A 12,979-nucleotide genomic window follows, 5' to 3' on the forward strand; every position below is an offset into this window, starting at 1 on the left:
AATGTTTTTCAAGGGTTGAATGATTTATGAAGCTTATAACCTAACACAGTATTGAGTCTACAAACAGGTCTTGTTTCACGTGACCTGCCTTAGGGTCTAGTGTCACAGCTTTTACCAATGGTAGTAGAAAGTCTAGCTGCCACCGAAGATTTTAAGTATTATATTAAAAAATCATGAGACATGAACTTTTTGCCTTCCAGTACCCAAAATGCCCATCTTGTTTCTAGTGAATAAGGCGACAGACATGATGGAAACAGGTTAGAGCTGAATCAGGACATTCAGTGACATTTCAAGAATAGAGGGATTCTGTTGGGCAATGAGAGGTTGCTGCTAAAAATTGTGATCTGAGATTGCTTTACAACTGCATGTTTACTGTTCATCGTGATGATCTGTTACTATTCATTTTACGAAACAAAAGCCTGTTACACTCAAACTCCTAAGGTGGTTTTTTTTAATTTTTCTAATTGACAAAAAAAAAAAAAAAAATCACACTATACTTTACCCCGCGTAACCTGCAATACTCTGACCACACGCACAGCTCCTTGTTTTGTTTACTTTACGGCCAGCCGGGTACTATGTAGGTGACGAAAATTGAAGCTGTACAGACCAAAGATGCGAAACAAAACGAGCGGTGAAGCGATTGAGAAAAACAGGAAGATATTTAGAAGAGGAAGAAAAGTGCTAAGTTAGACTGGAAAAGGAAAAGAAAGGGTATGAGGAGGGAGGAGGCTTATTAGGTCAGAAGCAAACTATGGTCTCGGTCTTGACAAGAGTAAGTCAACAGATTCAGATCCCTGATCTTGAAAATGTTCTTCAGCTGTCTTACAATTAATTGTCTGACTTCCCAGCGACTCCGTTCGTAACCATTCAAGCCTCCATTGGCTGAAGTAGTCACAGTATTTGGAATTCTCTGAACTGCTGTCACAGAATTCAAGATAGCCTTTATTCGCCTCTTTACGGAGGCTCAAGATGGTCTACATCGTTGCTTGTAAGTGCATGGTTTCCTCACCACCTCCCCATCTCCCCTTTATCTTTATTTATTTCCACATTGCCAGGGATTCGGCAGAGACGCGGTGAAGGGGGCACTGGTTTAGCGTCTCTTTGGCAAGCCGAAAACAGAAAAGCGAGAGGGGCTCAGACTACCAGGCGCTGAAAGGCAGAAATTGGGTTAGAAAGGAGCGGCGACTGGAGAGAGAATTAGCCTTTGGAGTCTAACGGGTACAGTGGTCCCCAGGACAGACAGCGGATAGCTGGCCGCCCGTTCCCAGGCAACTGGAGATCTCGCGAGACACACCTTGCGCCTGCGCACTGCCGCTGGAGGGCCTTTCCCAGCGCCTCCACCCAGCTCCTAAACTCCTGAAACTGTCGCGACGCCCTGGGCAGACAGACTCTCCGGTTTGGGAGTGGTCGGATGCAAAAGAATGTAAAGCGTTTTCGGAGCGGTTCCATCCCCTGCCCCACCGCATTGGAAGGCAAAGGCCGGGCAAGGAGTGAGCTCTACGCACGCGCAGCGCGGCCACGTGGAGCCGGTGCCGGGGCAGACGTGAGTGGAGGGCTCTGCGCTGGGATGTGAGATCCGGAGGGGTCGCTCTGGTTGGGATCGAACCGACGACTCGGCCAGGCGCGCGCAAAGTTGTCTAGGCCCCCAGTCCCTAGGGCTTCCCCGTCCCGGCGTGTTTTCCTGCGTCCCGGCCTGGGCTCAGGCTCTGCTCTGTTTGGAGTTGCGCGTCTTTTGGATACGAGAAGCAATCAGACAAAGCCCCACCCGGCCCTTCTGTTCTCCGCAGCCTGGAAGTGGAGGCCGACAAGAAAATAACTCCAGTCGTGTGTGCTGAATAGTAGGTTGGCACTAGATAGACGGCAGACCAGAGAGAGATGACCTCGGGGATCGATTACCGGATCCGGAAACTGAGTCCTCCCTGCTTTACTCCCAGTTGATCACTAAGTCGGGCGGATTGTACCTCCTGTTTCAACTAGCATGTGTTTCCGTCCACCGGCAACTCTGGTGAAGGTCACTGTCATGTCTTCCCAGGACTATTCCGACTCCTCTTTGCTGCTTTCAGTCTTGGTAAAGATTCCTCCTGGCTCGAGTCCACCAAGGTCTTTGTATGCCGTCTTTGTAGCTGTGCTGTTCCTCTGCTTTGAACGTGACAGCCGCTCCCACTGTAAGGGTTGCAGGCGTCTTCACCATCTGGTCCTTCCCTTTCTCAGTATTTCTCTACTCTCACATCCATGCCCCAGCGACACTGACATTATTTCCTTTAATGCAGTTCCCTGGGATGCTCTTCCCGAATAGGTACTCCTTTTGGTGGGAATTCTTTAGATGTGGGTTAAAAGGTCACTTCCAGGGTGTTTCAGTGGCCGACACTCCTGTTCTCCCAACGCATGAGACCCCTGTTGGAATCCTGCTCAAAGAACTAGATCCTATATGCTGCAACTAAGACCCAGTGCAGCCAAATGAATAAATTTGTCACCTGCTCGAGGCCCTTCCTGACCCCCTCAACTTTGTCAGGCCTCAGGGCCCTGACCTTGAAGTGCATCACATGCTTTGCTGATGAGTCTATCTCATAGACATTAGGCCCAGTGAGTTCAGTAGCTGTTTTTAATTCATAATCTTTCTGTCTTGGTGCAGTGTGTATAACCCACAAATACTTGTTTAAGTAAGACAGGTGGTGGGGGTGCTGAGGGTGGGACTCATTTTCCAGGCAGAGGGAATGGGTATAAGGCCATGGAAGGCTGGACTGGTGGCCTTGGTAAATAGTAAGTGGTTCAGTGGTGGGGCATAAGGATAAAGGCTGATGGGGAGATGGGGACCCTTGTATGTCACCTTAGTAAGTTTCCACTTGATCTTTGGGGCAGTAGAAGCCTCCAGAGGCACCTCAGCAGGCCCTTCCTAATTTTCTCCTTCTCCAGCGCTGTCACTTGTTCCCATTTTGGTTCTGGATTATATCCCATGAGATTCTACTTATCTGGCTCTGGTCTCCCCCTCTAGATTCTGAAGACAGGAGGAGCTAATGCCCAGAGCTTCTAACTGTAGTTTGGCGGGGGTGGGGGGGCGGGATTTTGGTCATGCAGCTTGTGGGATCTTAGTTCCCCAGCCAGGTATCAAACCTTTGCCCCTTGCAGTGAAAGCACAAAGTCTTAATCACTGGACTGCTGGGGATGTCCCTCCCTGTTGTTTGAATTCGGAGGCACGTGAACTGTAGCTTGTGTGAAGCGAAAGCTCTGGTAGATCACCGTATTTGCTCCATGGTCACTGAATTCCCTCTTCCTGACCACCTTCAACCTGGTGCCAGCCTCTGCCAGTCACGTCACTGGATTTGGATGAGCAGCCTCCAGCTTGGGTTTTGACAGTGATGGAGTAGACGTCACACCATCCGGAAGCAACATATCTAACCAGAGCAGAAATGCATTGACTTCACAGAGGAAGGGGAAAAAAAAAGGTCCAAACTGGATCAAGCCAAACAATCAAGTAAGCAAACCAGTACGGCAAATGAGAAAAACTAAGGAGGAGAAGCTAAGAAGAGATTGCTGAAGACTTTGTTCATTACGTCAAATTTCTATGAAAAATTGAGTTTCAAGGTGTGCACTTGAAATATGGACATGAGATACACATTCACCTTTAGAGACATCCAGGCTAGCTTCTTCCTGTTGCCTCGGCCTAGCCCTAATTCCCTCCTTAGGTATTATTTTCAGAAGTTAGTAAGTAATAATGCATCAAATAGTTAGTAAATATAAGAAGAATAAAGTTTAGATTATTCTGAAAGTTTTATCTTGGCTGCAGAGTAGAAATTTAAACCTAGAAATTGGGATCTAGGGAGAAGCATTGAACTAATAGTCCTTCAGTATAAGGTTACAATGTGAGACAAGTGTGTTGTATGTGTGTTTTTTATGTATGTGTGTCTATGTGTCTACAAGTGTAAGACATCACTAAGAGCTCAAGTATTTTTTAATTTTGTGCCTTGTTGTTTGATGTGACTTGCAATTTTTAATGTTTGATAGTGAACAATTATATAAAAGGACCATTACAATATTTGTGTTTTGGTTTTGGATATACAGGTAGATCGTTGGCCAGAGACAGGATATGTGAAGAAGCTTCAGAGAAGGGACAATACTTTCTATTACTACAACAAACAGAGGGAGTGCGACGACAAGGAAGTCCACAAAGTGAAAATTTATGCTTACTAGCCTCTCTTCTCAGTATTACTTGCCATGATCTTTTTTAAAAATCCGTTGTTTCATTTGACATCATGTAAGTGTCATTTTACAAAATAGTCCCAAGTGCAGACTCTGATGGAATGTTTTGAGACATCAAAAGTTGGTCTCTGGTAATCATCTCCCTTTGTTCTAAAATATAACTGCAGTAGCATGCCGCTGATGCCCGCCTCAGTCTGGTTCTTCCTGTTTTAACTGTGGTAAAGTTAACAGTTGTGCAGGGGAAGAGAAAGCCTCCCCAGGAAACCACTCAAGTGGCTGTGTAGAGGTTAGGCCCACCCCCAGCCCCCCACCCTTTACCACTTCACTAGACCATCACTTTGAACTGCCAGATCTGTATTTTGTGGCCTGGGAGCTTTCTCTTGCCTCTAGATTCCTTTGCTTTTCACTGAATTGCCAAGAAATGATGGTGCCTGGGGCAGAGAGGTGTCAGCCACCTGCTTCCTCTAGAGGAACGTTAATGTCCTGAGGTTAATCTCTAGTCACGTGCCACAGTATCTCACTGGATGACATAGGCAACTGGTTATCTCTCTTCCTCACCCCTTCTCGCACTGCCCTGCTGGTCCTCTCCCTCTGAGTCACTTCCTTGGACTTGAAACCTTGTCCTGGGTCAGCTTCTGGGTCGCCCTTGAATCACTACCACAGGAAATATGTTCCAGTGCTTCCTTTAATCACTGCAGAAATAGCCCAAGTACAAGGAAGGCTATTAGCCTGGGAGACTTAAGTGCCCCCAGATCAGTGAGTCCTGAGGACTTTGAAATTAAATAGATGAAAGATAGCCTTTTATTGTAAATTTTTGTCACTGGGCTTCCCTAGTGGCTCAGATGGTAAAGAATCCACCTGAAATGCAGGACACCTGGGTTCAATTCCTGGGTCGGGAGGATACACTGAAGTGGGGCATGGCAATCCACTCCAGTATTCTTGCCTGGGATCCCCTGGACAGAGGAGCCTGGTGGGCTACAGTTCATGGGGTTGGGAAAGAGTCAGACACAAATAAAGCAACTTAGCATGCATGCATGCACAAGACTTTTTATCTGTCTCCAATGATAAGTTCTGACCATTGAATAGATTTCACGTCATGAGCTTGATAGCTTACAGATGAACGATGTTGGATACGTTGGCTCTCTGAAGAAGAAGATTTAGCTTGGGACCAGGGACCAGGCTTGGTCACTCAAGAGCTTATATGTAGCAGAGTTTTCTTACAGTATAAAGAGGGACAGAGAAAGCTTCTGACATAGACATCAGAAGGGAGACCGAGAGTGCCCCCCTTGCTAGTCTTCGCAACAGAGTTATATACCTTTCAACTGGTTATTAACAATAAATCAAGAGAATGTCTCAAGGCTGTAAAGGTCTTAACAGACCCACTCCCATAATATACATTTTAAGATGACAGGATTAGTCAGAAGGTTCTCAAGAAGGAGAAACATGTCCTCAAGCAGGATACAATGTTATATTAACTATGAGAAAGCAATGTAGAAAGAAAGAAGTGTCCTTTTCTCCTCCTTGAGAACTCCAGACTCCTATCTGCTCCTCAGGGACCCCAGACTTCTTATCAACCTACCCAGGAACTGACTCTCTCAAGCTCATATTTATCAATTCATTCAACTCCAGGGCTCCTCTTCCAGAACTATGTGTCCTTATGAAGCTCCATTAGTTTTCCTCAAAGTTGTGCCTTTTCAGAACAGACACATGATGGAAAGGATAAATAGACTAGCAAGCCTCTTGTAAGCCTTTCACACGCTGCCTGGTGTCATCTTATTTACCACTTGTTTCAAGTCCTTTTTCTGTACCTCTCTGGTCAGGATCACAAAGCTGGTCTATCATTTTCCAGATTTGACAAACCAGTAGGTGCTGAGCATAGTAGGTCTTCTGAACCCAATCATGCTTTTTAAAAAATTTACCACAGTAGAATAATTGACCCCAAAGACAGCCACATCCTTAACCCTGGAACCTGTGGGTATGGCACTTTACCTGGCTAAAGAAACACTGCAGATGTGATTAAATAAAGAACTTGATATATGGACATTAACCTGAAAAACCTCAGCAGACCCCATGAAATCACCCAGGTCCTTAAAGAGGGCAGCAGACAAGTCAGAGTCAGAGGAGATGTGATGAAAGAAGCAGAGGTCTGAGAGAGGTAAGGCAGAAGCCAAAAGCCCCCCCCAAACCACATAAAGCCCCTAGAAGCTAGAAAAGGCCAAAAATTGATTCTCCCCTCCTAGAGTCTCCAAAAGAAACACAGCTCTGCAAACCACTTGGTTTTGCCAAATAAGACCCCTTTTAGACTTCTGGTTTCTAGTACGGTAAGAGAATAAGCTCATGTTGTTCTGCACACCAGTTTATGGTGATTTATTACAGCAGCTTCAGGAAACAGACATTGACACAGCATAGATAAAGCCAGTAACAAACACAGTCTTGAACCATCCATGGTGTGCCATTTCTGACATTTTGTTTCAGGTTAAGGTTCAATCCAGGGGGACTTCCCTGGTTGTCCAAGGGTTAAGGCTCTGCCTTTCAATGCAGAGGTCATGGGTTTGATCCCTAGTTGGAGAACTAAGATCCCACATGACTTCAAAAAGTTTGGAGTGAGGCCAAACTTTTAAAAAAACTTCAAAGAAGTTGCTCAAGCAGTTTTTGTCTGGAATGCTCTTAGTAATTAGAGTAATTAACTCTTAGTAATTAGCTTAGTAATTAGTAATTGCCACAGTACCTCTGCAGCAAGACTCATTTCACAATCACGGCCCTTGGGACTATGACATGCAATTTTGGTTCACAGAGTCCACATGATCAGCACTTTCCCCATAAGCTTTATGGTAAGCTCAGATGGTGCCAATCTTCCTTAACAAATGCAAAAGCCACTTCCTTCTTGGCCACTCTTCATAAGTGCTGGTGCCAGCTGGCCGCCACGGTACTAGAGAGCAGTGTTCGCAATCACTCATTGTAGGGTATCTGTTCTGTAGTGGGACTCAGCTCATAGGCCTTGGTCCGTGGTAGAAACTGCCTCCCTGCCAAGAGAAGCCCAATCCTGTTCCACGATGGACCATGGGGAATAGCTGTTCTAACACACAGCTGCCAGTTTCAGGCTGAAGCTGCAAGAGGGCCAGACGGTGCAGCTGTGGCTCAGCATCCCCAGTAGGAATGAGCACTGTGGGGCAAACTTTCTCTCTTGGGAACCAGAGACCTGTTTGGTTTCTGCCATTAAATTGTACTCAGTGATGCCTGTCAGGAAGCTGCTGATTGGAATATTACTCAGGCATAAAAAAGGAACAAACTTGGGTCATTTAAAATACTTAGTAGTGTAGTATGAATTTAAGGTACACCCAGACACACCCCTGAGATTCAAGTCCCTGTGGTCGAATACTCTCTAGAAATCCCTCCATGGGTGCCTCACAGATGTTGCTGTTGAGTCCATTCGGAGTCTTTGATACCCCGTGGACTGTAGCCTGCCAGGCTCCTCTGGCCCTGGGACTGCCCAGGCAAGAATACTGGAGTCCACCTTGGGAATGATAATGTAGGACCTGGGTTTGAACTCTAGGCAAGGAAGATCTCTGGAGGAGGGCAGGGCAACCCACTCCAGTATTCTTGCCTGGAGAATCCCATGGACAGAGGAGCCTGGTGAGCCACACTCCATGGGGTCACAAAGAGTCAGACACGACTGAGCAACTAACACTTAACCTTAATAATCTGATACTAAACACCTCGCCTTTCCCCACAGACCATTTCTCCTGTTTTCCATCTCAAGACCTGACGGCACCGCCACATACCCCATCCATTGGTTAAGTCAGAAAGCTGGGAGTCACACTGTTTGTAGCTCTTCCACACTCACCATGTCTAATAAAGCACCAGATCCCACAGATGCCAGGGAAGGAGGCTGTCGTGGCACATAACGCACAGTAGAGGTGGGCACTGGGGTTTAAGAGCTTCTCAAGCCAGACTAGCTGGGTCTACTGCTTGCCAACATATGTCTTTTAGTCACTGCTCCTCTCTGTGCCTTAGTTTCTTTAAATTAAAATGTAGGTAATAATAATACCTTCAGAATTCCCTGGTGGTCCAGTGGGTTTGGACTCTGTGCTTCTACTTCGAGGGTGTGGGTAAAATCCCTGGTTGGGGAACTAAGATTCCACAAGCCACTCAGTGCAGCCACAATATGCATGTGTGTGTGTGTGTGTGTGTGTGTGTGTGTATGTAGAGACATATATAAAAACTTATACACAAATACAATTTTATAATAGAAAAATAATATAATAATAATACCTTCATCATGTGGGGGAAGAATGTTCACATAACTGTAAAAGTTAAAAGACTTAACACAGGATGTCCCTGGTGGTCTGGTAGCTAAGACTTTGAGCTTCCGATGCAGGGGGCCCAGGTTCAATCCCCAGTCAGGGATCTAGATCCTGCAAACTGCAGTTAAGATCCTGTGTGCTGGGCTTACCTGGTGGCTCAGTGGTAAAGACTCTGCCTGCCAATGCAGGAGACACAGGTTCGATACCTGATCCAGGAAAGTCCCACTTGCCACAGAGCAACTCATCCCATGTGCCACAACTACTGAGCCTGTGCTCTATCTAGAACCAGGTAGCTGCGACTACTGAGCCCACACACCTAGAGTCCGTGCCTGTGCTCTGCACCTAGGGAAGCCAGCACAATGAGAAGCCTGTGCACCACAACTAGAGAGTAGCCCCTGCTCACCACAACTAGAGAAAGCCCTCGCAGCAGTGAAGACCCCACACAGCCTAAGTTAAATAAATAAAATAACAACAACAACAAAAACCCCATGTGCTGTAAGTGAGACCCAGCACGGCCACATTAATAAATTAACAACCACAATAAAAGACAACGCGTTAAAAGTGTGAGTGATGCCTGGCCCTTCACAATTGTTCTGTGAGTGTTTCTTAATGTCAGAATGTTAGCCCAAGGCATCATCCTTCCTCTCCTGAATTATTACAACAGCCTCCTAACATGCTCTTCGCCGTGACCTTGTCATCAGAGCCATCACCCTGAAAGATGACGCAGGTCATCTTCTCTTTGTCTTAAGACCAAGCCCCAAATTCTTCAGATTGCTTGCTCACAAAGCTGTCCACAATCTGCCTCCTACTTACATCCAGGCTCCGCCTTCCATCCGTGCACAAATCCTTTTGATTTCTCAGTTACCGTGCACCAGCTCACCTCCGGGGCTCAGGCACCTGTTGCTCTTTCCGCCTTGTTCTCTCACACGCCATTCCGCAGGCCTTCTTTTCCATTGCCTAGCTGGTAGCCAAAACATTTCAGAACATGCTTCCTCTGTGCCAGAGCCTGGCATTGACTGTTTTACATTTGAAATTATTTTTAAATCTTAAGAATGATATCTTCCTAGATACATCTTATATACCCAGCATTATAGCTGGATTACTTTTTAATTCAACCTGACAATTTTGTGTCATACTTAGAGAATTTAGCCCATTAATATGTAATATAAAACTGGGATTTCCCTGGTGGTTTAATGGCTAAGACTTCTCGCCCCCGGTGCAGGGTACCCGGGTTTGATCGTGGAACCAGATCCCACGTGCCTCAACTAAGAGTTCGCATGCCACAACTAAAGATCCTGTGTGCCACAACTAAAAGCTGGCATAGTCAAACAAACAAATGAAAATATTTTAAAAAGCACAGGCAGTGATATTTGGGGTTTAATCTGCTATCTTGTATTGTGTTTTCTGTTTGTTTTACCTGTGTTTTCTATGTTTACCTGTGTTTATTGTGTTTTCTATGTTTTTCCTTACTTTTCTCTTTTTGATTCACTAAACAGTCCTCTCTTCCAGTTTGGGTGGCATATGGTATGTTTCTGTTCTTTCAAGAAACTTGCCTTAGAAATTAAAACATGCATACTTATCAGTCTAAACTTAATAAAACCTCAAAGGAAAAAAAAAGAAATTCCTTTACTTGCTCTTGACATATACATTATTTTGTTCAATATTTTAATTCCATATATATTTTAAGGCCAACTAGAAATTACAGTTACTGCTTTATGCAATTAATGTTTATTTACATTGGCTCACTTATTTACCATTGTCTTTTTAAATTTCTTTTTGCATCTCAAAATCTCCCATCTGCAGTCACTTACTTTCTGCCCAAAGTATATATTTCCTTTAAAATTTAATTTAGAGAATGTCTTCTGGGTGGCAAACTTAGAAAAGACACTTGAAAATGTCTTTATTTTGCCCTGCTTCTGCTTCCTGAAGTATAGTTGATTTACAATATTATATTATTTTCATGTGTATAGTTGAGTGATTCAGTATTTTTGCAGAGTATACTCCATTTTTAGTACAAGACCATGGCTATAATCCCCTGTGCTTTACAATATATCCTTGTTGCTTTCTACTTTATACTTAGTTGTCTGTATCTCTTACCACTAGATCCTTAATTTGTTCCTCCCCCTTTCCTCTCCCCTTTGGTAACCCCAAGTTTTTTCTATACGTATGTATCTGTTTCTGTTTTGAATATACTCTCATTTGTATTATTTTTCAGAGTCCATATATAAGTGGTATCATACAGTATTTGTCTTTTTCTGTCTAACTTATTTTATAATCTTTAGGTCTATTTGTGTTGCTGCAAATTGCAACATGAATTTCATTCCTCTTTATGGCTAAGTAATATTCCATTGTGATATCTATATATATGAAGTCAAAGTGTTATTTGCTCAGTCATGTCCAACTCTTTGCAACCCCATGGACTGTAGCCTGCCAGGATCCTCTGTCCATGGAATTCTCCAGGCAAGAATACTGGAGTAGAGATCCCCTTTTTCAGGGGATCTTTCCAACCCAGGAATCAAACCCAGGGCTCCTGCATTGCAGGCAGATTCTTTACCGTCTGAGGCACCAGGGAAGCCCATCTATCTCTATATCATACCTTCTTTATCCATTCCTCAGTTGGTGGGCACTTAGCTTGCCTCCATGTCTTGGATACTGGAAATAGTACTGCTATAAACACTGGGTTAGATGCAGCTTTTCAAATTAGTGTTTTCATTTTTCTAGATATATATATACTGGATCATATGGTAGCTCTGTGGACAAACCTCTACTGTTTTCCACGGCGGTTGCACCAATTTATATTTCCACCAACAGTGTACAAGGGATCCCTTTTCTCCACATCCTCACTGACATTTATTATTTGTAGACTTTTTGATGACAGCCATACTAACAGGTGTGAGGTGATATTGCATTGTTGTTTTGATTTGCATGTCTCTAGACAAAGGAGCCTGGTGGGCTGCTGTCCATGGGGTTGCAGAGAGTTGGACATGACTGAAGCGACTTAGCATGTATGTGTGCATTGGAGAAGGAAATGGCAACCCACTCCAAGTATTCTTGCCTGGAGAATCCCAGGGACAGAGGAGCCTGGTGGACTGCCGTCTATGGGGTTGCAAAGAGTCGGACACAATTGAAGCAACTTAGCAGCAGTAGCAGCAGTAATTAGTGATGCTGAGGACTTGCCTGGAGGCTCAGTCATAAGGAATCTGCCTGCCAATGCAGGAAACATGGGTACAATCCAAAATCTAGGAAGATCTCATTTGTTGTAGTGAAACTTAAGCCCACGCACTGCAACTATTGAACCTTTGTCCTAGAGCCTGGATGCTGCAACTACTGAAGCCTACATTCTGCAACTAGAAAGTTGCCCCTGCTCACCACAACTAAAGAAAGCCCACACAGCCAAAAATAAATAAATAAAAATTTAGGGAAGAAAAGAGAAGAATATGTTTCTGCTGATTTTGGATGCAATATCCTATAGATTAAGTCCAACTGCTGTACTGCGTCACTTAAGACCACTATTGCCTGAGTTTCTATCTGGACGATCTGTTCATTGATGTCAGAGGGTATTAATGCATTATTATAATAATACTATACTACTAATATGCTACTACTATTGTATTATTATAATAATAATATACTAATAATACACTACTATTACATATTATAATAATAATATACTAATAATACACTACTATTACTGTACTATTGTTAATTTCTCCCTTTATGTCTCAGTATTTGCTTTATATGCTAGGTGCTCCTGTATTATGTGTGTAATATCCTCTTCTTGTATTGATTTACTTATAATGCCTTTGCCTTTTGTTATAGATTTTGTTTTAGTCTATTTTGCCTGATATGAGTGTTGTTACATTTGCTCCATGCAGGCTGGGGAACACAGCAAGGTGGTCGGGGAAGACCTCTCCCCATCCTACCTGGGGGCCAGCCAGCACCTGTGCATTCCTAAGTGGTGTCCGGGCTGCTCCAGCCTTTTTACCTGTGCCAGAGATTCTCCAACCAGGCAAGGGGGCTTGTCTCTCCACATAGGACCCCAGGACAGGGATGCTCAGTCTGAGCCTTGACCTGCTCACTCCCTGGGGCAGCGTCCACACGTCCAATCCCCTTTCTCCTCTTAGCCCCCTTCAAGGGACACAGGTCCTGACCCAATGTTTTTCTTCCTGTTTTACCCAAATATGTGTGTATCTTTCTTACAGCCTTGATTGTTACAGGAGTCCTTCTGCTATTTTCCAGTTAGCTTTCAATAGGAATTTTTCCGCATCTGGATTTTGATGTTGTTGTTTATTTGGGTTTTTTTTTTTTTTTGGCCATGCTATGCAACTTGCTAAACTGAAAACTAGCAATTTTCAACAGTGTAGGAGGTGCCCTTTTCTCCATACCCTCTCTAGCATTGATTGTGGCTTTTTTGATGATAGCCATTCTGTCTGGTGTGAGGTGATATCTCATTGTAGTTTTGATTTGCATTTCTCTAA

At 44.2% G+C, this 12,979-nt stretch overlaps 1 protein-coding gene across 9 annotated transcripts in view; it reads left to right on the forward strand.

The window, feature by feature from the left end:
• The first annotated feature begins 1,296 nt into the window (after positions 1 to 1,296).
• LOC122681691 (S-acyl fatty acid synthase thioesterase, medium chain-like) overlaps positions 1,297 to 12,979 on the forward strand; it is a 39,445-nt gene continuing 27,762 nt past the window's right edge. For 2 of the 9 annotated variants that reach the window (XM_043884054.1, XM_043884051.1), the window contains exon 1: positions 1,298 to 1,543. The gene's annotated coding sequence lies outside the window, so the exon portion shown is untranslated. Of the gene's footprint in view, positions 1,544 to 1,593; positions 2,069 to 3,126; positions 3,473 to 12,979 lie in introns of those variants that run through there. The other 7 variants (XM_043884046.1, XM_043884053.1, XM_043884049.1 and 4 more) reach the window with 6 other exon arrangements.

Source organism: Cervus elaphus, chromosome 23 (assembly GCF_910594005.1).
Source record: "Cervus elaphus chromosome 23, mCerEla1.1, whole genome shotgun sequence".
Classification (NCBI taxonomy): domain Eukaryota; kingdom Metazoa; phylum Chordata; class Mammalia; order Artiodactyla; family Cervidae; genus Cervus; species Cervus elaphus.